A 27,149-nucleotide genomic window follows, 5' to 3' on the forward strand; every position below is an offset into this window, starting at 1 on the left:
AATGGCAATCCTTCTTGCCCATCATCTTCAGCCAAAAGGTGAGGCTATTTCGTAAGGTACACGAAAACTCTCGCTAACCATAAGAAAACCTTCATAAGCCTCTTAGTGAAAGCAATGTGTGGAGGAAGAGAGAAATGGAGGGGAGAGAAAAGAGCGATGATAAGTAAGCCTAAACTAGAGAAATGGAAAGTTTGAAATAAAATAAGGGTACTTTATAATGGGACAATTGATGGCTACAACATGCAAAGTAGTAGCAGCATTTTTAAGGGTCATGTAAAGAAGTAACTGATCCACATTAATGTTATACATTTATCGTTCAACTTATCGTTATCATGATAATTCAGTCAATTGATCGTGATATGGATTTTTGTCCATATCGCTCCACTCTATTGCAGCATATGTATTCAGAGGGCTAGTCAGAAGTAGTACACTACATGGGATAGGGCTTAATTTAGGACATAGACAGGTATCCTTCACACTGTGGGGATACATGTACGTGTTGTTTCATCCTCCTCCTCCTCCTCCTCCTCCTCCTCCTCAGGCCAGCTAAGGAAGCTAGTTACATCCATAGTCTGTTCAGTCAGGCTCCTCAGGTTTCTGCACAAACTTCTAGGGGATACACACCATACCCTCAAACCAAGGTTGCTAGTAATTGGATATGAAGGGCATTATGCAGTATGCACTGACTATTGTTTCTTTTCCCACCACACTAGCTCAAAAGGTAATGTTTATGCATTACAAAAAAATGTGTGTGTATATATGTATATTTTGCTGGTCATTATTGTGGGGGTAGCACTGACATACTGTAGTCACAGCTAGGCCAAGGTCAGGGGGCTAACATAATACATTACCATGGTAAACCGAACTTGCTTCGAGGAGGAAACCGAGGCCAATCCAAAAAAGGTGAAAATTGAAAGAAAAAGGGTCCGATCCTTTAAAAAACTACTGTCAGGAAATCTACTGTCAGGAAATCTACTGTCAGGAAAACTACTGTCAGGAAATCTACTGTCAGGAAATCTACTGTCAGGAAATCTACTGTCAGGAAAACTACTGTCAGGAAATCTACTGTCAGGAAATCTACTGTCAGGAAATCTACTGTCAGGAAATTTGTAGCTACAAATTCATTTGATGATTAATGACTTTGGCCAAGTCATAGCAGCTGGAAGTAGTTTGGGGGTGGGGCTGCTAAGTTTTTTCTGCGGGGGGGTAAGTAGTAGCCAACAGTAGCCATACATTTCCAGGCAGATTTAAGTCAAAACTGTAACTCCGCAACATTCACTGTCTTCTTGGTAAGCAACTCCAGTAGATTTGGCCATGTGTTTTAGTTTATTGTCCTGCTGAAAGGTGAATTAATGTCTGGTGTAAAGCAGACTGAACCAGGTTTTACCTCTAGGATTTTGCCTGTGCTTAGATCCATTCCGTTTCTTTTTTAACCTGAAAAACTCCCCAGTCCTTAACGATTACAAGCATACCCATAACGTCATGCAGCCACCACTATGCATGACAATATGAAGAGTGGTACTCTGTAATGTGTTGTATTGGATTTGCCCCAAACATAACACTTTTTATTCACTCCAGTAGTATTAAAGTTTGTGCATTTTGCAGTAAAATCATATTTATTTTCCAATATTAGTTTGGTGAACCCTTTCTGTAGTAACGACTGTTAAGGGACCATCCAGGTGGGAAGTATTGGCTGCAATTCCCAGTCATGATGGAAAAGACTACACCTTTGACTCTCCGGAGAAGGTTATGGCTCACATTCAACACCACATCAAGATGTCTTCAAGTCGTTCATTGATCGGCAACAGTGGCTTGGTAACTATGGATAGTAAGTAAGTAGCCTACCTATGGTATAACTGTGTTTAGTTATAACTATACTATTTCTGTTTAGTTCGAAAGAAGGCAAACCCACTCAGGCTTATTCGATGTGATCATCTAGTTTGCTTGTCTTATAAGCAAGCATTGTCACTTTTATTTCCTTACCGTGGTAATGCGACTCCAGTCAACGTTTGTGCCTGTGAGATTGAGTCTGACTCGTAGAAGCGTTGTTTTCCATAGCAGTTGAAACTCAAACATAGAAAAACAACCTAGCATGTGAATTAGAGGTCGACCGATTATGATTTTTCAACGCCGATATCGATTACTGGAGGGCCAGAAAAGCCGCTACCGATTAATCGGCCGATTTTATTTATTTATTTGTAATAATGACAATTACTACAATAATTGAATGAACACTTATTTTAACTTAATATAATACATCAATAAAATCAATTTAGCCTCAAATAAATAATGAAACATGTTCAATTTGGTTTAAATAATGCAAAAACAAAGTGTTGGAGAAGAAAGTAAAAGTGCAATATGTGCCATGTAAAAAACCTAATGTTTAAGTTCCTTGCTCAGAACATGACAACATATGAAAGCTGGTGGTTCCTTTTAACATGAGTCTTCAATATTCCCAGGTAAGAAGTTTATGGTTGTAGTTATTATTGGACTATTTCTCTCTATACATTTGTATTTCATATACCGTTGTCTATTGGATGTTCTTATAGGCACTTTAGTATTGCCAGTGTAACAGTATAGCTTCTGTCCTTGTTCTCGCCCCTACCTGGGTTCGAACCAGGAACACATCGACAACAGCCACCCTCGAAGCATCGGTGCCCATCGCTCCACAAAAGCCGCGGCCCTTGCAGAGCAAGGGGAACAACTACTTCAAGATCTCAGAGCGAGTGACGTCACCGATTGAAACGTTATTAGCGCGCACCCCGCTAACTAGCTAGCCATTTCACATCGGTTACACCAGCCTAATCTCGGGAGTTGACAGGCTTGAAGTCATAAACAGCTCAATGCTTGAAGCACAGCGAAGAGCTGCCGGCAAACGCACGGAAGTGCTGTTTGAATGAATGCTTACGAGTCTGCTGCTGCCTACCACCGCTCAGTCAGACTGCTCTATCAAATATCAAATCATAGATTTAATTATAACATAATAATACACAGAAATACGAGCCTTAGGCCATTAATATGGTCAAATCCGGAAACTATCATTTCGAAAACCAAACATTCCGTATTTTATCTAATGGGTGGCACCCCTAAGTCTAAATATTGTTGTTACATTGTACAACCTTTAATGTTATGTCATAATTATGTACAATTCTGGCAAATTAATTATGGTCTTTGTTAGGAATAAATGGTCTTCACACAGTTCGCAACGAGCCAGGCGGCCCAAACAGCTGCATATAGCCTGACTGCTTGCACGGAACGCAAGAGAAGTGACACAATTTCCCTAGTTAAAAGAAATTAATGTTAGCAGGCAATATTAACTAAATATGCAGGTTTAAAAATATATACTTGTGTATTGATTTTAAAGAAATGCATTGATGTTTATGGTTAGGTACACATTGGTGCAACGACAGTGCTTTTTCCGGAATGTGCTTGTTAAATCATCACCCGTTTGGCGAAGTAGGCTGCGATTCAATAAGAAATTAACAGGCACCGCATCGATTATAAGCAACGCAGGACACGCTAGATAAACTAGTAATATCATCAACCATGTGTAGTTAACTAGTGATTATGTTAAGATTGATTGTTTTTTATAAGATAAGTGTAATGCTAGCTTGCATCTTACCTTGGTTTTTTGCTGCCCTCGCGTAACAGTTAGTCAGCCTGCCACGCAGGCTCCTCGTGGAGTGCAATGTAAAACAGGTGTTTAGAGCGTTGGACTAGTAACCGGAAGGTTGCAAGATCGAATCCCCGAGTTGACAAGGTAAAAATCTGTCGTTCTGCCCCTGAACAAGGCAGTTAACCCACCGTTCCTAGGCCGTCATTGAAATTAAGAATGTGTTCTTAACTGAATTGCCTAGTTAAATAATGGTAAAAAAAAAATATATATATATATATATAAATGAATAAAAATCGGCGTCCAAAAATGCTGATTCCCGATTGTTAAGAAAACTTGAAATCGGCCCTAATTAAAAAAAAATCGGCCATTCCGATTAATCGGTCGACCTCTAATGTGAATAAACAATGTAAATAGCCAAGAAACACAAGGACAAAGTCTCACTTCAGTAGACTTTCCTTTCAAGTAAATTAGACCAATTTTTATGACTGTGCACAGCGCTTCCAAAAATGAATCTTTCACTCAGCTATTCACATGCGCACAGCCCCCAGACAGCCATTGTTGCAGTGTGAGGTGGAACAGGCTATATAGGAGTTGTAGTTCTTTGACTGAGCGATTAATTGACCAGCTATGAACCAAATCATTTGAAAACAGCTAATGTAGCATTTATTTGACTATAAATATGATCATACTTTACTATTTCTACTCACAAATTGGAGTGAAATGCACCCACCAACGTGGCTGGTGAAATAGACTTCTTACCCAGCAATGCCAAAATCTACCCGCATTTAGCAGATGGTGGGTAGATTTTAGGCCCTGGGAACCACCATTAAAATATCCTTACAGGATAGGTGTTTAGTCTATATAACGCACGCCTGTGCGCCAGGGTTTCTGTTAGGAAAATGTGGCACCGGACATTTGACCGGCAGCATTTTAATTTACTGGACATTGGAGACATTTACCGGACCCATATGTATTAGGTGTGTAACCTGATTAGGGCATCCACCCACAGCGGTCAGAATGACAGAAATCACATTTAGATTATGGTAATTCATATTAACAGAACATAAAAGTCGAGGATGCAACGATGTGCAGTCCTTTCTTGCCCAATTGTGATGTGCACTTTCCCTCAGCCAACAAGACGAGCGACAAACAAAGCAAAATCACTATCCTATGTCAATTTACTATCCCACATAGCAGAAGTTTACCTATTCTATTGGTCAGATGGTTGAGAAAGAAATAGCCTATTCCAAACAGACTCTGGGAAAGTTGTGGGACGATAGATCCATATTCATAAAACCAGTAAGCCTAGGGTAAATAATTGTATTAATTTTTTAAACCTTCAAAAGCAATGAGTGATACAACAGATCAGAAAGTTTAGCTTAAAATGTTGATAAACTATTATTTCTTCACAGAAGTGCAGCACTGTGCACAGGGCAGTAGGGTACGCGCGAATGTTCATTCCATTATGCAATTAGAAAACACTTGTCAAAAGGGCGCCGCTCACATTTGTACGGTTTCATGTAACAGATGAAAATATCCATTAGAATTGTTGAAAGAGGGGAGATCTAATATGCAATAACTAGCATGGGTTGCTAATATGACTAAGATTGTGCCTTTGGCTACTGGACAATGAAAGAAAGTTGATAAACATTTTTTTGCACAGATATGGTCTGATTGTGGCTAGGCTACTTTGAAGTAAGGTAAGACAAATTAAGTATATGTGACTTGTTTCAGCTAACTAGGTTTATGTTGCAAGTCACGACTTTACAGGAGAGGCATTTTAACATTTATTTGTATTTTTTTTAATCAAAATGTGTTTTTTGGCAGAAATGCCTTCTCGAACATTTGAGCTTTCATTTGCCTTAACAACAAACTTGTCTGCCATCTGTAAAAACAAATAAAGTTCTTAAATATTGAAATCGGTGGAATGTCTGGTAGAAGCTGAGTATGATAAGGAGATTAATACAATTCTGACGTTTGATTGCAAATGCAGAGGGAGTCGAAAAGAGAACACAGAAGGCGGTTGTATAAAACACCTGTCTCCGGATTACATCTTCAAACTAAGGGCAACCATGGCATCCGTGACAGAGAGCGAGAAAGATCTGATTATTCGTATGGCATTGCACACGGTCAGTGTGAACCAGAGTGACTTGACACAATAGGCCAAGCAAGCTGTACAAACAAAACGACACAGGTCATCATATTTAATGAAAGGGGTTGCAGTCTGCCTTAAAGCGTTCATCCATGTATATGGGTAAGAGTCTAACTACAGTTGTTTCAGATAATATATCTTTCTAATAAATATCTTTCAGAAAGTTGTTTTAATTGCAAGTTAAAGCTTGCTGTTAGCAAGCTAGCTGACATTTGGTGGCTGGCTCGCTAGCTAGCATTACGTGTATGATCTGTGTATTCATATCTCAGAAAGCCATTTGTTTTGCTAGTTATAGCCCAATGTTAGCTAGCTAACATTGAACCTAATTTGGTTAACTTTAGCAAGCTATGACAATACATTTGTATTGCTAATACTCTATGGATTGGGATTATGGTTCATTGTTTAGCTAGCTATTTGTATCTGGAATTTGTCTTTCAGCATCAGTAGAAAAACACACCTGACTCTTCTCTACCAGTCATACAAGGGGAATGGTATAATGCCTCCCATCAAAAAGAGAGCTGGCCTCCACAATCCCCCCCGACCAAATTGAGCTGGTTTGGTATGAGTCGGACCAGCCAACAAGTGGAAAAGCAGCCAACAAGTGCTCAGCATATGTGGGAACTCCTTCAAGACTGTTGGAAAAGCATTCCAGGTGAAGGTGGTTGAGAGAATGCCAAGAGTGTGCAGCTGTCATCAAGGCAAAGGGTGGCTATTTGAAGAATCTCAAATATAAAATATAATTTGATTTGTTTACTACCATGTCTTATTTCATAGTCGTGATGTCTTCACCATTATTCTACAATGTAGAAAATAGTAAAAATAAAGAAAAATCCTTGAATGAGTAGGTGTTCTAAAACTTTTGACAGGTAGTGTATAACCTTAACATATTAAACCGTTTAAAATGTAATATTCCCCTCCAGAAATGAGCCCAATAACATAGATGAAAAGCAATAGCTTCAGGGCCTGTACATCGTCCATATTATCAGGCAGGTGTGCTATTTTAACAATAAGCATTATCCCCTGTAGCCTGACGCAGTATTGTGGCTACATGGCTGAAGTATGATGTTGCTCATCTGCATTGGTTACCCCAATAGGGTAATCATTAGTTAGATGAGGAGTTCCCAAACCTTTTCACTCGGGGCCCCCCTTCCAACATTATGGAACATCCCGCGCCCCCCGTGTGCACATGCTACATCTATTTCTATGGGCACAGGCACTGGTCATGACACAAACTGTTCACACCACTCTTGTTGGTGGAGAGAATTTTGCAGGTTTAAAGCTTATGAGGAGTCCTGCGATTAAACACATTTTGTCATGGGGTTTTGTCATGGGGTACAAAGAACCTTTTGCAGTTTTAAAGCACATATTCTTGCAATTCTATACATTTTGCCATGTCTAATGTGTATTCATGTGATATTTGAGTGACTAGAAAATTACAACAATAACTATGGGCTAAAAAACGTCAATAAAAAAACATTAGCTGACATGGGCTAGTTGATCTGGACAGTTATAAGTTATAAATAGCTCTAAGGTCTACAATGACTAACATGACAAGAGGAACTGATGATGCACTACCCAATTTACAAATTGCACCTTGTGCATTCTACTATTACAACTTTCAAGAGTAAGAATAAAGCCGGACTGAAAAAATGTTTTTAGAAAAATAATATAGGCCTGTTAATGCATTCGATTGGCCGACGCGCTTCTCACGTTTACTTTTTTTCCCCATGACAGATTGTAAAACGCTGCCAATAGAGCAAAAATTCTAATGACAGTGCTGCCTGAAACTATAGGCCTACATCTCTGTGGCCTCACTGAGCAAAAGGTATTTGAGACAATGGCTAGCCATTAGTGTTGTGTGGCCTTCCTTCCAAATCTTGAACCCTGGGCTTACGAGGCTAGCTAGCCATTTACTGCAGCAGAAGCAGCTAGATAGAGGGAGACAGCAGCTCCCAGGCAACTTTGGCTCTGTTGAAAGGCCAGGCGCTGAAATAAAATAGAATTATTCATAGGAGGCACACAGTGCTCCCCTACTGTCTCCTTTCAGAGCTCTAAACCCATCAGGTTGGCCGATGGTCTGGGGTGCGCAGACGCTAACGGCGCCCGTGCGGTGTGGCTCGGGGTGACAGAACAGGTGGCAACGGAGAGGACGCCAGGAAGATCCAAGGCAAGCCGTAGGGTGGCCCAACTCACAAAGTATATTGTCCAATGTCCATACTAGCAGCATTGGCTGCTTACCACTTAGAATAAAGCATTGTATTCTAAGTGATATGCTAGTGTGGATTTCAGAACAAGGGCAATGATTTTGATTGATTTTGTTGGGGCACTTGATCTTTTGATGTTACTGAGCACAAAACATGCACTCTGCTAAACAGGGTGGAACAAGCTAAACATTGCAGATCTAGAAATATCATGAAGAGCTGACATGATTCCTCACTCTGTATCAGAACATTCCACAACATTATGCCCTACCGAACACGTCCTTCCTGAAATAAGTCTTTACCGTTTAACCAAAAACCAGCAGGGCTGTGACCCCCAAGGACCTGAGCTATGCAGCCCCCCTGTTATCTATAGGAAGTGAACACAGAGTAGCCACAGCGATACATTAATGACTGCTTGCACTCTGTGATGCTGCCAGCTGAGACATAGACATGTTCCAAAAACAACAGATCAATCTAGCTACATATATAATGTGTTTATGAACCTCAATGTTGGGACAAACACACTCAACTCACTATGATAAGTTTAGACTTCATAATGCGTGAAACAGCTTCAAATTGTTCTTTTGTGACCCAATAAGCTTGATGATATTCTAAAATCAGGGAAACCTTGCATTGCTATATTTTTTTATTCAGATCAGTTGCCACAAAGCTTTGTCAATTATCAAGCATCAGATTTTAACACTTTGATGAGGATTAGATAGTTACAGGCCTCAAGCATTCGAGAAGCAGTTAAATAAATCATTTTCTGAAAAGCCAAAGGGCTTTCTCCGTTAGCAAGCCCATTTGAAGATATAAAATGCCTCGAGACATATAAAATGAAAATGAAAACTTCACAACGCATCTCAGAGTAGGAGCGCTGATCTAGGATCAGGTCCCCCCCTCTTACTTATTGTGATTAAAAAGGCAAAACTATACTAAAATCAGCACTCCTGAGATGCTTTATAAATACAGGCCCAGGGATGAGGCAGTGGAGAACTGACGTTACCTTTGCATGCAACTCAAAGGCAGGGTAATAAAATGGCTCTCTTTCCCCTTCCAAAAGATACCTGGGAAATGGGTCAGCGCTGCAATACATGAGCAGTCTTTCCTCCAGCAGTGAAATTTCACAGGCAGCGCAATACTTCTGACAGAATCTCAATACCGTTACGTGCCAGTGTTCCTTGGATATTTAAGCGTACCACCCCTAACAAATATATGGGCTTTTTCTATTGAAAACTTCTACGTCCGTGTTGCCATTGTCACCAGTTTTGAGACTATCAAGACCATTTCACAAGTCATGAAGGATGGGATAAGGAAAAAGTAAAATGATTCAATTAAATTCAAAATGTAGCCAAGTCAATATTTTTCTTCTGCTAACACCTAATGCTGCACTTTGATCATCTCGAACGTGATACAGTGCAAAAGAAATGAAGCAGTCGGGCTCTAAAAAAAAAAATCTCTGCACTGCGCTTTAAATTCTCAAACCTACTTCAGCACTCTGCAATCTGCTGCATTGATAACAACTGTCTCTCACAGGTCTGGGTTCTATGAGACTGAGTTATACGAGTTGCCATTTTCCGCCAAAAAGGAGAAGTGTTGGGGGTCACTACAGACATGACCCTGTGTCAACATAGATCTGGTTCTTGTTCAATAGGCACGATGACCCAAAGTGGAGAGAAACGGGGAGGTCGCTACTTTCTGAACTTGTCCAATAAGAAACGCACATTTTCTAAACAGAAACCCCCAATGTGCTCGTTGACTTTTGTCACAACACCTCCCTGTTCTTTAGAAGGGAGGCGTTACAGAATACAGACTGATTTCTCAGGTTTCTAACTCGGGACCTTTATTTGTCTGGCAGGGTGCCTTCTGGCACTCAACAGCGCCTATGAAACCCTGCGTGCTGACAGCCAGCTTCAGTTTCACAATATACAATACAACCACCACCGTTGGAGTGGGTGACATACAAATTACTGAATTGTCACTTTTAATGGCTGGAACCCACACACACTCAATTGATCTCTAGAAGGGCTGAGAATCCCAACTGCTGCTAACAGCTGTGATTATTTTTAGGCTTATACAGTTGTCAGATCACAAAATACTGTGTGCTCACATAGCTAGGCGTATAAACAATAGGCTACCTGAAGCCTATGGACTACGTGTCACGCCCTGACCTGAGAGAGAGGGTTTGTTTCTCTATGTGGTTAGGTCAGGGTGTGGGGTGGGCATTCTATGTTTTGTATTTCTTTGTGTTGGGCCGAGTATGGTTCCTAACCAGAGGCAGCTGTCTATCGTTGCCTCTGATTAGGAACCATACTTAGGCAGCCTTTTTTCCACCTGTGTTTGTGGGATCTTGTTTTTGTATTGCTGTTAGTAGCCTGTAAAACTTTTCATTCGTTGTGTTGTTCATTGTTTTGTTTTTTTGCCGGTTCACCGTTAAATAAAAATATGATGAACCCAACCCACGCTGCGCCTTGGTCTACCTTTAACGACGGACGTTACAGAAGATCCCACCACCAAAGGACCAAGCAGCGTGGGCCGATGGCCTGGACATGGGAGGACATCCTGGATGGCAAAGGATCCTGGATGTGGGAGGAGATCCAGGCCGGAAGGGATCGCCTCCCATGGGAACAGGTGTAAGCAGCGACGGAGGTACAGCGACGAGATCAACAGGCAAGGCAACAACGGAGGCCCGAGAGGCAGCGTCCCCCCAAAATTTTTGGGGGCACACAGGTAGATTGGCTAAGGCGGTTTTAAGACCTGAGCTAACTCCCCGTGCTTACCGTGGGGAGCGAGTGACCGAGCAAGCGCCGTGTTATGCGATGATGCGCACTGTGTCGCCAGTGCGCAATCACAGCCCGGTGCGCTCGGTGCAAGCTCCTCACCATTGCCGTGCTGGAGTTGGCCGTCAGCCAGGAAGAAGTGCGCCGGCTCAGCGTATCTGGTCTCCAGTGCGTCTCTGCGGCCCAGGTTATCCTGCGCCTGCTCTACGCACGGTACCCCGTTCACCAGCGCAGCACAGTCCGTCCTGTACCAGCGCCCCGCCCTTGCTGGGCTACAGTAACCATCCAGCCAGGACGGGGTGTGCCAGCCCTGAGCTCCAGACCTCCGGAGCGCCTCCACGGCCCAGTGTGCCCTGTGCCTGCTCTGCGCACCCAGTCTCCTGTGCGTCTCCCCAGTCCGGTGAGACCGGTTCCAGCTCCACGTAGGAGGCCTCCTGCGACTCTCCCCAGTCCGGAGCCTCCAGCGGCGGTCCGCAGCCCCGGGTCTCCAGCGGCGGTCCGCAGCCCAGAGTCTCCAGCGGCGGTCCGCAGCCCAGAGTCTCCAGCGGCGGTCCGCAGCCCAGAGTCTCCAGCGGCGGTCCGCAGCCCAGAGTCTCCAGCGGCGGTCCGCAGCCCAGAGTCTCCAGCGGCGGTCCGCAGCCCAGAGTCTCCAGCGGCGGTCGGCAGTTCAGAGCCTCCGGGCAGTGTGGGGGCGGGCGATGTGGGGGCTACGCCCTGAACCAGAGCCGCCGCCTAGTATAGATGCCCACCAGGACCCTCCCCTATAGGTTCAGGTTTGCGGCCGGGAGTCCGCACCTTTGGGGGGTACTGTCACGCCCTGACCTGAGAGAGAGGGTTTGTTTCTCTATGTGGTTAGGTCAGGGTGTGGGGTGGGCATGTTATGTTTTGTATTTCTGACTAAGTATGGTTCCTAATCAGAGGCAACGATAGACAGCTGCCTCTGGTTAGGAACCATACTCGGCCCAACACAAAGAAATACAAAACATAGAATGCCCACCCCACACCCTGACCTAACCACATAGAGAAACAAACCCTCTCTCTCAGGTCAGGGCGTGACACTAGCCCATAGGCTTCAGGTAGCCTATTTAACGGTTCACCGTTAAATAAAAATATGATGAACCCAACCCACGCTGCGCCTTGGTCTACCTTTAACGACGGATGTTACACTAAGTCAATACTCTAGTTTTATCAGAAAGAGCTAGGCTAGTAGTCTGTGTGCTCCCAATCATCATACAACACAAAGAACATAATAATCAAACATACTTTTAACATCATAACTCCCAAAAAGCCATGATGATCATCAACATCATAGGCTACCTCCCACTGATAAATATATCAACACCCTTGCCCCTCACCGTGCCTCCTGAAGACTGAGACAGATGTCCATGCATTGCAGGCTGCTAAAGCTTTGTCCATTTCCTTAGGATTTGTGATGGGAGCTCAAAATAGCCCACATCAAACGGGGGGGGAATAATCCATAGGGGGAACCAGGCCGAGGATCTCTAGATTAATTCCACTGCATTGCTCCGAGTCTGAAAGAGACAGCATCCTACCGAGATGGAATAATGTTCTTTAAAAAGCCTTTTCACCTCACATGTTGTAGAAGCTGAACAAAAGCATTGAGATATGTGAATAGATAGGCTACATCAATAATGGATCAGAATGAAAAGAAATAACCTAGGCTACATTTCCCACCTAAAAATAAGTCAGAATCAGGTGACTTAAAAAAAAAAGTCCAATCCAACATGTGCAGGGCTTGATTGAGCCAAAACTAAGGCATAGGAATGACATTCCCTAACACTTTAAAACTGTAGGACTATAGCCTTAAGTTGGTACCGGTATGTCCCTCTACACAGCCCTTGAAGCGTCCAGGCAGCAGTCTGAGGTAATGGAGACGTGAAACTGACGATGGCCATGATGTCATGGAGACGAGTGTGACTGTGCATCTTAATAGGCTGCTTCTTCACACTCGGCAGGGCCTCCATTCAGTTATTAATTCCCAACTCCAGTCCAGACAAACGGCCATACCTTACTGGTGTGAACGGCACACAGCATAATAGGCCAATACTCTGCCCAAAAACACCTCTGATTGGCTTTTAACACAATGTATTTTGCGTTGTCATGATGAAGATTTCTTTACACAAGAATGCAATTCTGCTGGTCTTTATTAGAGATCTACCGATACGGGATTTTTGGGTCCGATACCGATTTTAGGGTGGCAAAAGTCACCGATTACCGATATATCTGCCAATATATTGTTTTTTAGAAATGGAATGAAAAACAGACCTTTTTATACAAATTGGGCTCCAAAAGATTAAAAGATATTCTAAATTATGATTTCTTAATTAAATATAAAAATGTACATTTTATCTGTGGTTTACACCAGTGGTTCCCAACGAGTGGTACTAGGACCCTTGGGGGTACTTGGCCTATCCACAGGGGGTACTTGAGAAGCCTCATGAGACCATAGTCCTACTGGTAAAATGCACAAGGGTGTACTTCAGAGTAAAATGCAATTGGTGGTACAATAACCGAAATAGGTTGGGAACCACTGGTTTACAGGATATCCACTGACAGAAACCATATGTACATTAGACTTTCTCAATACAAAATGCATTGGCTATACATTTCAACTGCAAATGGCATGTGCTAATGACTAAAAACATTTATGCAGGAAAATGCTAACCACACAGGTTTTAGTCACAAGTTCCAATTTAGCTAGCTAGCTAACGTTAGCTACTTGTCTCATCATGAATGCAAGCACATGGCCTGAATGATGGCACAGATAACTGCCTTGCTTTTTGCAGATTGCGGAAAACTAACTAAATAAGCCCACTAGCTAACATAATAGGCCCAGACAGTAACAGAGTAATCTTTGTATCAAGGACAAGTGTTCACTTTGGCGTCAGTCCAGTGTTAGCACATAAGTAGCACAGATAGCTAGCTAGCTACCTGGCTAGCGACCTGTGCTACTTATGTGCTAACACTGGACTGGCGCCAAAGTGAACACTTGTCCTTGATACAAAAATAACTCCGTTAGCTAGCTAGCTACCTTGCTGGCCAGCTACCTAGCTACCTTGCTGACTAGCTAACGTTAAGAATGTGATGAGGACAGGGCTGCTTGCTTGGAGAAGTATACTTTTGACTATTTACTTATTCAAATATGTTGGCTGTGGCAAGCGACACACTGTCAAACCACCATGCCTACTATCTCTCACGTTGTGACCTAGGCCTGAATGTTCAATGAGCAGTCCTCTTCAGGCAACCCATTGAATAAAATCTTTTAAATAATGTATGACTGCAAATGAGCAGACATATTTGTGTATTCTATGTACATAATATGGCCGATTTATCTGTGGAACCGATTCATCAGTCAGGCTCTAGTCTATATGAAATGAATCGGTTTATTCAAAAAGATGTTATCATGTAGGCCTAGGGATTTAACAGTGTAATTGACGATTATGGATGAAGACGTTCATGAAAATAACAGTCCAAACCGTATTTAAAAAAAAAGTTTTTTATATATACACTTCATATTCAAGTCGACAAACTTTACCCAAAAGCAGCAAAATAAAAGAAACCTGGTTTACATTTAACTGACAATATAAGGAGAGACGAGAGGAGGTAAACTATCCAGTTTAGATTTGTGTTGTGGAACGAACAGCTGACTGAAGACGGGACGGTCGGGCATTCAAAAAGATGACACATGCTGCTGAGTCCGTTTCAGTGGTAACATTAACTTTTGACAAAGTGATGCTGCTTCTTGTTTCAGCAAGGTGTTGTAGCAAACAACTATGCGACCAGAAAAGCCACTGCGTATTTCACTTCGGTCTGGTTTAACCAGGCAACTGCATTGTGTCTTTTGTAGACAAAACAGCAACACTATGGCACGGGATGGGTAACTTACTACTGAGCGTGATGAGTGAGACGATCAAAACAGGCTGTTCCCAAAACTCACGCTGAGCTAAACATGACAGTGGTGGTGCTAAGTGAGAGACAGAGATCACCACTTCCTCTGACAGGAGAATGCGGTTACAGATCATTAAGATAGAAATGCACTGGTGTAGAACAGACATGAGTATCCGTCATGTAGAATAAGGCACAGGCCTATTCGTCAGCTCTAGTCATTAGGCCTGCATTTCTACCTGCAAAGTGCTAGGCTTATCGTTGTACCAAACTGAATAAGCTCCAGTTCCCACCTGTCCTCCCCTTCATCGGCTGAGCTACCATTTCACTCCAGTCTCTGTTCTCAAGCGGATTGCCCCACACACACGTGACGCGGGCGGGCGCAGCACCGTGACCAATCTGTGAAGGTCACCCCACCAGCCAGGCAGGGCCGCTGGCCACAGCCTGCCAGCAGGGTGGGCACCACCATCCTGCCACTGGCCTCTTGCCCAAGGCTGGTTCAACACAGCACCACAGTCCGGGACATACGCACGCACGCGCGCGCGCACACACACCCACACACACACACTACAAAAGTTTGGAGTCACTTAGAAATGTCCTTGCTTTTTAAAGAAAAGCTAATTTTTTGTCCATTAAAATAACATAAAATTGATCAGAAATACAGTGGAGACATTGTTAATGTTGTAAATGACTATTGTAGCTGAAAACGGCAGATGTTTTATGGAATATCTACATAGGCAGAGGCCCATTATCAGCGACCATGACTCCTGTGTTCCAATGGCACGTTGTGTTAGCTAATCCAAGTTTATCATTTTAAAAGGCTAATTGATAATTAAAAACCCTTTTGCAATTATGTTAGCACAGCTGAAAACTGTTGTTCTGATTAGTTGAGTATCTGGAGCATCAGCATTTGTGGGTTTGATTACAGGCTCAAAATAGCCAGAAACAAAGACTTTCTTCTGAAACTCGTCAGTCTATTCTTGTTCTGAGAAATGATGGCTATTCCATACGAGAAATTGCCAAGAAACTGAAGATCTCGTACAACACTGTGTACTACTCCCTTCACAGAACAGCACAAACTGTCTCTAACCAGAATAGAAAGAGGAGTGGAAGGCCCCAGTGCACAATTGAGCAAGAGGACAAGTACATTAGAGTGTCTAGTTTGAGAAACAGACGTCTCAAGTCCTCAACTGGCAGCTTCATTAAATAGTACCCGCAAAACACCAGTCTCAACGTCAACAGTGAAGAGGCGACTCTGGGATGCTGGCCTTCTAGGCAGAGTTCCTCTGTCTAGTGTCTGTGTTCTTTTGACCATCTTAATCTTTTATTTTTATTGGCCAGTCTGAGATATGGCTTTTTCTTTGCAACTCTGCCTAGAAGGCCAGCATCCCGGAGTCGCCTCTTCAATGTTGACGTTGAGACTGGTGTTTTCCTGGTACTATTTAACGAAGCTGCCAGCAATGACCTTTTCTTTCAAAAACAAGGTCATTTCTAAGTGACCCCAAACGTTTGAACGGCAGTGTACGTACGTGTATGTACGTACACTACCGTTCAAAAGTTTGGGGTCACTGGGGCGCTCAGCGGGATAGCACAGAAGTTAAATTCTGAGTAACATTACTATTTGGTATAGCCAATTTAAATACATATATTTTAGTCTATAGGATGCAAGAGAGGAATGTAGGCCAGACAGAGCAGATATTTCCACCAAAGCAGCGCAAGAATGTCCAGTCAGAAAAGATTGATTCTCTCTCTCTGTCGGATGCATGGGCATTTAGCCTATACCATTTTTTTTTAATAACAGACACTCCTTAACGATCTTGTGTCTAGCTATTTAAAAAAATAAAAAATAAAATCTCTTCAGTCGATAGGCTATGATTGAATATGACTGAAGGCTACGCTTCATTGTTTTATGCATGGCTTTCCCCCAATCAAACAATGGGTTCTATCTCAAAATGAGTTCAAAATATTTGAACAAACAATATCAATAGCCTAAAGAAAAATCCAATGACAAGTTTAAGCTTATTAAGAAATAAATGATCCATGCAGGCTGGGAAAATCCTTCCATAAGGCTAAAAATGGCCAATAACCTATCCTCCTACTAGGCCGAAAAGCTTTAAGAGAATTTAAAGTTATGAACAGCATTTTATTTCCCAAATATTCTAGTCTACGAAGGTGTTGTCCTATAGTTGTGGCTTTCAAAAATAACAAGAATGAAAGTATATAGACTAGGCATGGGCTATTCTTAATAACAACTTTATGGAAAAAAACTCATTTATTTTATGATGCAAATAAAGCAATTATTATCCAGGTCTGAAGCAGGTAGACTGCTTCTTATCCAGCCCATGATGTCGGCCTATAGCTTAGTTCACTACGTTAAGACAGCCCATTCCTCAGACAGTCACTGCATTATCATGTGCACGCCACACAGACAGAAACAGACACACACACACAAAACATGTTCTGCACCTCCACCAGACAGGAATATTAGAAAAGATTTGCCATTGCCTGCACTTGCCAGGCTTTCAAGGTTATCTTTTGGGGGGGGGGCAATAGCATCGTATATCACAATGTTTTATGGGTAAATAATCACAATAGGGCAAATGTTAATTAACCACACCCCACAGAGTTAAAGAGTTGTGTGGGTTGTTTACCCCTTACTGTGTGTTGTGTACCAACAGAGCGTTTCTGTTCTCTCCACCTCCTCTGAATAAAGAGGCAGTTGACTGCACTGCAGCGCACAGTAAATCAAACATGGTTTCCTCTCGGCCGCACTCCTAGCGCAGGGACATTTTAGACGCCCGCTTGGGCTCTGGTTTCTTGACCGACCCTGCTGCTCACTCCTGTAAGCCTATGGAGAGCCGAGCGGTTAAAGTGCTCATTTTCACAGTCAAGCTTTCCCAATCAAGTGTCTCATCTCTAAAACAACACTGATGAAGAAAACAATACTCAGAAACATGAATTCATTATGTATTAAGATGATAGTTACAATAGAGACTGAGTTTATTTTTCCCAGAGGAACCTTCGTTTGTGGATTTATGGCTTTCAGATTACAACAAGTTAGGCCTATTGGCTTAACCAACACACAGCCGTTGGAAAGATAGGTTAATTAAATGTAAAGATTATCTGTAATAGCCACAGGACTGTTTGTCTGTATGTAAGGAATAACCCAAGCAGGACGAGCTAAGCAAAAAGTGATCATTTAACTAAATCATAGCAATACATCCCCCTTCATCCCCAGAGATTCAGAAAGCAGCTAATATCCTGGTCTGCTGATTGTGTTTGAAATCCACCAGAGCAGAATCAGAAGAGCACTTTATCCCGGGTGTCATTAAATCTCAGTATGGGTGCTAGGACATTAATCATTTGACTGGAGCAGAATGTCATGAACCGCACTGCAGCACATCCTGTAACACAGGAGGTAGACTTCCTTGCAATATATACAACTTTTTGTGCGACCTGACCAAATTCACATAGAAATGTGAGTTATAGATCTGTACTTGTCATTGAAAGCAAGTCTAAGAAGTGGTAGATCTGCTGGATCTACAGAACTGCTGGTTCTGTTCTAACTAGAGGTCGACCGATTATGATTTTTCAACGCAGATGCCGATTATTTGAGGATCAAAAAAAAACCTGTGCCGATTAAATCGGCCGATTTTATTTATTTATTTGTAATAATGACAATTACAACAATACTGAATGAACACTTATTTTAACTTAATATAATACATCAATCAAATCAATTTAGCCTCAAATAAATAATGAAACGTTCAATTTGGTTTAAATAATGCAAAAACAAAGTGTTGGAGAAGAAAGGAAAAGTGCAATATGTGCCATGTAAGAAAGCTAACGTTTAAGTTCCTTGCTCAGAACATATGAAAGCTGGTGGTTCCTTTTAACATGAGTCTTCAATATTCCCAGGTAAGAAGTTTTAGGTTGTAGTTATTATAGGAATTATAGGACTACTTCTCTCTATACCATTTGTATTTCATATAACTTTGACTATTGGATGTTCCTACAGGCACTTTAGTATTGCCAGTGTAACAGTATAGCTTCCGTCCCTCTTCTCGCCCCTACCTGGGTTCGAACCAGGAACACATCGACAACAGCCACCCTCGAAGCAGCGTTACCCATGCAGAGCAAGGGGAACAACTACTCCAAGTCTCAGAGCGAGGGACGTTTGAAACGCTATTAGCGCGCACCCCGCTAACTAGCTAGCCATTTCACATCGGTTACACCAGCCTAATCTTGGGAGTTGATAGGCTTGAAGTCATAAACAGCGCAATGCTGGCAAAACGCACGAAAGTGCTGTTTGAATGAATGCTTTTGAGCCTGCTGCTGCCTACCATCGCTCAGTCAGACTGCTCTATCAAATCATAGACTTAATTATAACATAATAACAGACAGAAATACGAGTCTTTGGTCATTAGTTCTCTCACGTCACCCCGCTCCTCCGCTCTCTCCACTGGCTTCCAGTTGAAGCTCGCATCCGCTACAAGACCATGGTGATTGCCTACGGAGCTGTGAAGGGAACGGCACCTCCATACCTTCAGGCTCTGATCAGGCCCTACACCCAAACAAGGGCACTGCGTTCATCCACCACTGGCCTGCTGGCCCCCCTACCTCTGAGGAAGCACAGTTCCCGCTCAGCCCAGTCAAAACTGTTCGCTGCTCTGGCACCCCAATGGTGGAACAAGCTCCCTCACGACGCCAGGACAGCGGAGTCAATCACCACCTTCCGGAGACACCTGAAACCCCACCTCTTTAAGGAATACCTAGGATAGGATAAAGTAATCCTTTTAACCCCCCCCTTAAAATATTTAGATGCACTATTGTAAAGTGGTTGTTCCACTGGATATCATAAGGTGAATGCACCATTTTGTAAGTCGCTCTGGATAAGAGCGTCTGCTAAATGACTTAAATGTAAATGTAATGTAAATGTAAATTAATATGGTCGAATCCGGAAACTATCATCTCGAAAACAAAACGTTTTTCCTTTCAGTGAAATACGGAACCGTTCCGTATTTTATCTAACGGGTGGCATCCCTAAGTTTAAATATTCCTGTTACATTGCACAACCTTCAATGTTATGTCATAATTACGTAAACTTCTGGCAAATTAGTTCGCAACGAGCCAGGCGGCCCAAACTGTTACATATAGCCTGACTCTGCGTGCAATGAACACAAGAGAAGTGACACAATTTCACCTGGTTAATATTGCCTGCTAACCTGGATTTCTTTTAGCTAAATATGCAGGTTTAAAAATATATACACTGCTCAAAAAAATAAAGGGAACACTTAAACAACACAATGTAACTCCAAGTCAATCACACTTCTGTGAAATCAAACTGTCCACTTAGGAAGCAACACTGATTGACATTAAATTTCACATGCTGTTGTGCAAATGGAATAGACAACAGGTGGAAATTATAGGTAATTAGCAAGACACCCCCAATAAAGGAGTGGTTCTGCAGGTGGGGACCACAGACCACTTCTCAGTTCCAATGCTTCCTGGCTGATGTTTTGGTCTGGCGGTGTTGGCTGGCGGTGTTTTCACTCTAGTGGTAGCATGAGACGGAGTCTACAACCCACACAAGTGGCTCAGGTAGTGCAGCTCATGCAGGATGGCACATCAATGCGAGCTGTGGCAAGAAGGTTTGCTGTGTCTGTCAGCGTAGTGTCCAGAGCATGGAGGCGCTACCAGGAGACAGACCAGTACATCAGGAGACGTGGAGGAGGCCGTAGGAGGGCAACAACCCAGCAGCAGGACCGCTACCTCCGCCTTTGTGCAAGGAGGAGCAGGAGAAGCACTGCCAGAGCCCTGCAAAATGACCTCCAGCAGGCCACAAATGTGCATGTGTCTGCTCAAACGGTCAGAAACAGACTCCATGAGGGTGGTATGAGGGCCCGACGTCCACAGGTGGGGGTTGTGCTTACAGCCCAACACCGTGCAGGACGTTTGGCATTTGCCAGAGAACACCAAGATTGGCAAATTCGCCACTGGCGCCCTGTGCTCTTCACAGATGAAAGCAGGTTCACACTGAGCACGTGACAGACGTGACAGAGTCTGGAGACGCCGTGGAGAACGTTCTGCTGCCTGCAACATCCTCCAGCATGACCGGTTTGGCGGTGGGTCAGTCATGGTATGGGGTGACATTTCTTTGGGGGGCCGCACAGCCCTCCATGTGCTTGCCAGAGGTAGCCTGACTGCCATTAGGTACAGAGATGAGATCCTCAGACCCCTTGTGAGACCATATGCTGGTGCGGTTGGCCCTGGGTTCCTCCTAATGCAAGACAATGCTAGACCTCATGTGGCTGGAGTGTGTCAGCAGTTCCTGCAAGAGGAAGGCATTGATGCTATGGACTGGCCCACCCCTTCCCCAGACCTGAATCCAATTGAGCACATCTGGGACATCATGTCTCGCTCCATCCACCAACGCCACGTTGCACCACAGACTGTCCAGGAGTTGGCGGATGCTTTAGTCCTGGTCTGGGAGGAGATCCCTCAGGAGACCATCCGCCACCTCATCAGGAGCATGCCCAGGCGTTGTAGGGAGGTCATACAGGCACGTGGAGGCCACACACACACTACTGAGCCTCATTTTGACTTGTTTTAAGGACATTAAATCATAGTTGGATCAGCCTGTAGTGTGGTTATCCACTTTAATTTTGAGTGTGACTCCAAATCCAGACCTCCATGGGTTGATAAATTGGATTTCCATTGATTATTTTTGTGTGATTTTGTTGTCAGCACATTCAACTATGTAAAGAAAAAAGTATTTAATAAGATTATTTCTTTCATTCAGATCTAGGATGTGTTGTTTAAGTGTTCCCTTTATTTTTTTGAGCAGTATACTTCTGTGTATTGATTTTAAGAAAGGCATTGATGTTTATGGTTGGAGCAACGTGTACCTAAGCGATTATATGCAACGCAGGAAAGGCTAGATAAACTAGTAATATCATCAACCATGTGTAGTTAACTAGTGATTATGATTGATTGATTGTTTTTTATAAGATAAGTTTAATGCTAGCTAGCAACTTACCTTGGCTTCTTACTGCATTCGCGTAACAGGCAGGCTCCTCGTGGAGTGCAATGTAAAGCAGGTGGTTAGAGCGTTGGCCTAGTTAACCGTAAGGTTGCAAGATTGAATCCCCAAGCTGACAAGGTAAAAATCTGTCGTTCTGCCCCTGAACAAGACAGTTAACCCACCGTTCCTAGGCCGTCATTGAAAATAACAATGTGTTCTTAACTGACTTGCCTAGTTAAATAAAAGGTGTAAAAAATCTAAATTTAAAATTAAAAAATCTAAATTCAAAATAAATGTAAAAACATTAAAAATACAGATTTCCGATTGTTATGAAAACTTGAAATCGGCCCTAATTAATCAGTCGACCTCTAGTTCTAACTGATAATTAATTGCACCCAACTGGTGTGCCAGGTCTAAATCAGTCCCTGATTAGAGGCGAACAACGGAAGAAAGCAGTGGAACTGGCTTCGAGGGTCAGAGTTGAGTTTGAGGGCTCTACATTATAGTTGTTTGTTTTGTTACAGAAACTGAAATTAGGGGAACTATTAACATTTTTGCAACCAGGAAATGACAGAGCGATATCTGCAATGTTGTATAAACAAAGACCAGGTAGAAACATAAAATAGAATGACTAGGTTATGTATATGGTATAAACAGTGCTATTGCAGGCATTGAATCCGGTCCCGAGCTAAAAGCTCCTATTTGCATTCCTCCATTCCTAAGCTGAACAACGCAACTATTTGCTTTTAATAGAAAGTTGTGTGGTATACAAGCCAGTGTTAAAATACTGACTGCTGTATATTTAGCCCAAGCCTTTCCATCTGCCTTGACAAAGTGAGATGATATCATATGATTCAATCTACAGCTTAATCAAGTGATGAAAGGCTTAATTACAAGCTCTACCTTGCCCTTCAAAAGGAATCATAAACAGCTCATCTCTTTGATACAAAAACAAGCACCAAGGTGAGGTAATCTTCAATCCCTCCAAAAAAATAACTTTAAACATGCTCGAAGCGAATATTAGCCTACATCTCAATACAGAATTCACTAGTGACATGTGACATTTTAAGGAAAAGCAGAGGCTTAAAAAAACCTGAAGCTTTGGACTTGCCCAACCATTTACACAGAAGGTGATTGTATTGGGCTATACTGCGGTGTTCGCCTAAGTCAGTTCGAGCCGAACACAGTGACCAAGCACAGTGAGTGGGTGGCACAAAGAGAGGGAGGCAGTGGTGTGTGTGTGTACAGGCCGTGAGGAGTAGGACCCCTTTAATCAGAGAGAGACTTAATCTTCTGCTGCTCTGGGCGAAACCATCAACAAGCCCACCTCCGTCCCATCCCTCCATCACCTCCAGCCCTGCCCAATGATGCGGTCCCAACGATTTATCTTGCCAGCAGCAAGGCATGCCACTGGAGCAAAGCTCCTTTCAAGCAGATTTATACTCCCCAAGAGCTGCAGCAAAGGTGCTTGAAAGAGCTCTTTATAAAGGCAAGGAAGCCAGCAGCTCACCTCTGCTAACTGCAGTCCCAATGGCCGTTTGATAGTCAGGATAATAAGCTAAGCAGTGAGGTGAACAGAATCAGAAACCCAATATCACCTCAATTACAACTGCCAGTGTGTCCTCCATCTTAATCACACTTCTTCATTACCAAGGGGATAAGAAAGAGCCAACCTCCAAGAGAAGATACTAAACATCAAAAGCTGAATGTTTTATGTTTTCATGGCACCAACCATAACTATACCTGTACCTGAGCCAAATTCCTTAGAGTAAGTATACTGTAGAGAATGTGGACTACAGTTGTAATTACAGAGTACACTGGACTGTTTCCAAGGGGATTACTGGGTGTTTGAATAAATCTCCTGGGTTGTAAGAGAAGCACTCTTTCAGATCTACTCAGAGGATTGCAGCCAAGGCAGTATTGAGCAACCCAATCACTGAGCTATAGGAAGTTAGGAACATATAGTGAGCTAGCTCTCACAGTGGAAAGTGTGGGGAAAGTGTTTTTCATACTTATCCACAAAGGACACGTCACATATATTACCGTGGTCACAAAACCTTTTAATTGATACATTTTCACGTGTAGTTATATTGTAGTAACATTGCTTTATGTTAACACCTCTAGCTAGCTAGATACCTTTCAAACAGCAATTCAAGCGACATAGCCAGTAGTGTCACTTCTATCATATCATGCCAAGAATCGAATTCAAGAGAATGTTAGCTATTATTAGTAGTACTAGTATTAAATCAATGCAACCAGAGCTATGATTCTGTGTTATCATGAAAACAGTAGACATCTGTTGACAACAAAACCTGCACTGGCAGGGTTTGCTAATGTCACTGCAAAACTGTCAATGATAGGTAGGTAGGCTATAATATGGCTAGCTAGTTACTCTCGTCTGACCGCGCACTCAAATAATCGACAACAGACAATTTTAGCCAGCTAGAAAGTAGCCCCGTCCATAACTAGCCACTCTGTTTTTAGGGATAGCAAGGAAGCCAGTATGTTTGCATTCCAACGGTTTTAAACTACCAGGTTAGCTGACTCGCTGACAAGCTAACCATTATATTGGATAGGTCAGATGGATTATTAGTAACATTTGGACGCTGCGGTATGCGATTCTTTACTAGTTCGCGCTAGCTGTCACATGCAGTAGTTTCTCAGCAAGTCAACTAACGTTAGCTAGCTTGCTACTCATGGAGCTAACAATAACATGACTGTAATAGCTGTTAACGAGAGATATCTGACAAGAAACGGGAACAAACTGAAATAGCTAGCTAGCTAGAGATGAGTCTGGCTTTCTGGTCATCCTTGAGCGTCATTGAGCAGCACTTCTAACCGCAGTGACAAGTCGCTCGTAGTACGATTGGGAGAATACTGCGTCTGCAATGAAAATGCTATGTTGTGAAATCATATTACAGCTTACCTTTCGGAGAGTAGAGTGGTCCAAATTGACTTCGGGGCTCAGGTTTTGTTTTATGCTGATATGACAACAGATGCTACAGGATTCCGTATGAATGGACAGTTACTGTAGCTTGCTCCGGTTTTCCGCTCCAGCGCTCGAGCCTTTTCTTTCGCTCTGTCACTTCCAGCGCCTTGTCCTAACGCAAAGGCTATTTAGGGATCCTCTGAATGTTGGTGTCCCCTTGAAATAACGAAAAAAAAGAGAGCAACGTTTACCTTTATGAGAAAATGATAAGCATAAATTGTATTACATGTTACATTGGTGCTGTTTTATTCATATTTAGAACCATGTTTATTTTATATTTCGCATATGTACCAATTGCATGTGTCATACAAGGAATTGCGGTCCTTAAGAGATCACAAATAGGGGAAAACGATATGCATAAACTATTTATGTGGTGAATAATTCCATGTTAACTGAAAGCAAACTATATATTATTTTCAGTTTTCTTACTTTCATATGTTCATTATAAGTAGCCGAATCTACACGGCAGCCCAATCCCTAGGCTGCGTAGTGTCATATGACAACAAAATCACCATTCTCCCTTAAAAAAGGTGAACAAAATAAAAAAGACAAACTTAGTGATTGCTGCCATCGGCTGGCCTTTTGTATACTGAAATATATACTGATAGAGTTTAAAGAAATCCAAACTGTTGGTCTGAGAGGCACACTAGAGGGCATCCACAGCACAGTTTTATATGCCAATATTATGGGGACATTAATTAGAACATAACAGGATGTGAAATGGCACACCAATCCTACTTTGATATTTTCCTGCCAAAATACAGCAACATTCCAGGCGTACTCACTTATCTAATCCATAGCAAGTGACACATTGATAATCAAACTTTTTATTACAAAAGTATTTTAGATTTGCTTTAAATTTTTGATTTTGATGGTGGTTAGTTAAAAACATTTTGGGGGGCATTCCCAAAGTCCCCCTAAAACACCAGTCCCCCAGGCCTAGACATTGGCAACTCAACCCGTCCATATCACATTGATATTGTAATTGTTAGGCTGTGGACCGCATTATGAAAGCGCTCCATCTTCAAAGGAAGTATAAATTACAGATAAGCCCCCTCCCAAAGCTCAGAATTATTGTATCACGGGATTTATTCATTTATTTACCCCTCTTGATTTAAAGACATACTTCTATGAAGAGGCCCCTCTCAACTTTGAGAGGAGAATGTCTTGTACTTGCCATTGAAATCTGAAGAGGCACCAAATAAAGCCTGCAGGTGTAGGCCTAATGCACCTTACTCAAAATGGACAGCATTTAGTCAGGATCATTACAAGATGATTATGATAAGACATTTTTAGGGAGTCACACATGCTCTTTATGACAAGTCTTACATTGCATTACACTGCATAACAATGCATTAAAGGCTTTAAGTAAAGTGTTACCAAAATTAAATCTAATCCAAACTAAGTGTAAAGTAGAGCACCTATCCACTGGTAGCTACCAGCATGTTAACCTGTAGTAAACTGGGTCCCATTGGAATGTTAATGCTACTATAGCCACTGACCAACTCTGCTGCATATTCCCCCTCAATCCAATCATGATTCATGGCTCTCAGAGCCTCAGACACATTCAGTGAACAACTCGTGCAGAAGGCTCATAATAATTTGACATGGTTTGTACCCGCCATCTGTGAAATCTGAGTAAATCATGCTCCTCAGCATAGAAATATAATCTATTAATCTTCTATTCATGTTCTTATTATCTACTCATTCTATGCCAGTCGGGAGGTTGATTGACTGTATCAGAGGTGATTGTAATGTTAACGGGATTGGGTCAATTCAGAAAAGCAAATGATAGGCCTACTATGATCAACTTCCTTTTGTGCGGTGGACATGGTCCCTATAATGTGCATTATTTTTCACCAGAGCCCTATGAGCCCTGATCAAAAGTAGTGCACTATGTAGGGAATTGGGTGCCATTTGGGACGCAGTCATGACTGTGACCATTTTACTTTTCATCACGAGATTGCCTAAATATACTGTATTACATCCAGGGAATTATTGTCATTTACAACTTTGGATAACCCTAATCATGCTGTAACACATATTGTAGGGTGGCTTGCAAAAGTATTCACCCCCTTGGCATGTTTCCTATTTTGTTGCCTTACAACCTGGAATTAAAATAGATTTTTGGGGGGTTTGTATCATTTGATTTATGCAACATGCCTACCACTTTGAAGATGCAAAATATTTTTTACTTTGAAACAAACAAGAAATAAGACAATAAAACTGAAAACTTGAGCGTGTATAACTATTCACCCCCCCCCCCCCAAAAGTCAATACTTTGTAGAGCCACCTTTTGCAGCAATTACAGCTGCAAGTGTCTTGGGATATGTCTCTATTAGCTTGGCACATCTAGCCACTGGGATTTTTGCCCATTCTTCAAGGCAAAACTACTCCAGCTCCTTCAAGTTGGATGGGTTCCGCTGGTGTACAGCAATCTTTAAGTCATACCACAGATTCTGAGTTGGATTGAGGTCTGGG

The 27,149-nt window shown here is 42.4% G+C and overlaps 1 protein-coding gene across 1 annotated transcript in view; it reads right to left on the reverse strand.

Annotated features, from left to right (window-relative positions):
- Nucleotides 1-24,785, reverse strand: part of LOC106575089 (alpha-1,6-mannosylglycoprotein 6-beta-N-acetylglucosaminyltransferase A) — a 141,286-nt gene extending 116,501 nt beyond the window's left edge. Inside the window, exon 1 of the mRNA XM_014151270.2 lies at nt 24,606-24,785. The gene's annotated coding sequence lies outside the window, so the exon portion shown is untranslated. The remainder of the gene's footprint in view (nt 1-24,605) is intronic.
- Between the last annotated feature and the right edge of the window lie 2,364 nt (nt 24,786-27,149).

Source organism: Salmo salar, chromosome ssa17 (genome assembly GCF_905237065.1).
Source record: "Salmo salar chromosome ssa17, Ssal_v3.1, whole genome shotgun sequence".
NCBI lineage: Eukaryota > Metazoa > Chordata > Actinopteri > Salmoniformes > Salmonidae > Salmo > Salmo salar.